At 46.1% G+C, this 1,034-nt stretch overlaps 1 pseudogene across 1 annotated transcript; it reads right to left on the bottom strand.

The window, feature by feature from the left end:
- Nucleotides 1–7: 7 nt before the first annotated feature.
- On the bottom strand, nt 8–686 carry LOC110331020 (annotated as a pseudogene). The gene has a single exon (XR_002380982.1). The product of XR_002380982.1 is annotated as a coiled-coil-helix-coiled-coil-helix domain-containing protein 2 pseudogene (transcript).
- Between the last annotated feature and the right edge of the window lie 348 nt (nt 687–1,034).

The raw sequence follows: 1,034 nt of genomic DNA, 5'->3' as shown, positions 1-1,034 counted from the left end.
TTTTTTTTTTTTAAAACTCACAATCACAATACAGTTAGTTCAAGGAGGCCAAACACTTGCCCAGTAACCAACACTACAAGCCTCAGTAAACATCTACAGTTAGATTTCTTTCATATCCATTCCAAAGCACTGGAGCTGTTAGAAATAAGGGTCCACGCTTGTACTATCACTTATACAGAACCACGCTTACATCTCTTCAGCTTGAAGTTCTTGATTAGATGAAACCATTTGCAATCCTGCACTGCCACAGCACCTTGTTGAAGCCCTCCCAGAGCCCCAGAGCTTGACCTTGCTCTGGTTCTGAGCACACTCCAGAAACTGCTTGGCCTCTAGAGAGCAAGGTCCAAAAGACTGATGGTCCTGAAGCTGGGCTCCCTGAGGCTCCTGGTAAGTGATGTCGGGCTTTGCAGTCTCAGCATTACCAACTCCGCTGAAGTGATGGCATGGCCCAGGGTGTGTGTGCCCCACTGCAGAGCCCACAGCCACACCGGCTGCAGTGGAAACCATCTTGGCCATCAGGCCTGGCTGCCTGGGCGCAGCAGCAGGTGAGTCAACTGGAGATGGTGAAGCTGCTGCTGGGGGCTGAGCTGCAGGTGGCCTTCTGGGAGCAGCCCTCATCTGAGGGGCCCTGCTGGGCTGGCCAGAGGAGTCACCCAGGAAGTGTGGCTTCTGCTTCCACACGACATCTTGGAGTCTCAGATGCTTGTAGTCTGAGCGTTCAGTGAAGACAAACTGCCCTACTTTTTCAATTATAAATTAAATAAACAAACAAACAAACAAACAAACAAAACAGACTAAGACAGAACCAGGAGTACTATCTGAATTGAGGTGAATTTTAAATGTCAATGACAAAGCAAAATTTAAAGACAGTGTGCAAGAGCAATGGAGAGTATCTCATTATGAATTTTGCATACTGATTACACATTTGAAGGAATGCTCACCAAAATGAGAAAGAAAGGTAGTCTTTCAGGTGTAATGAATTAGGTGATGTTTGATTAAAACTTGAAATTTCAGATTCGGGGTTGTAACTCAAT

The sequence above is a fragment of the Mus pahari genome, chromosome 13, assembly GCF_900095145.1.
Source record: "Mus pahari chromosome 13, PAHARI_EIJ_v1.1, whole genome shotgun sequence".
NCBI classification, from domain to species: Eukaryota; Metazoa; Chordata; class Mammalia; order Rodentia; family Muridae; genus Mus; species Mus pahari.
This window is presented reverse-complemented; position numbering and strand designations above follow the sequence as displayed.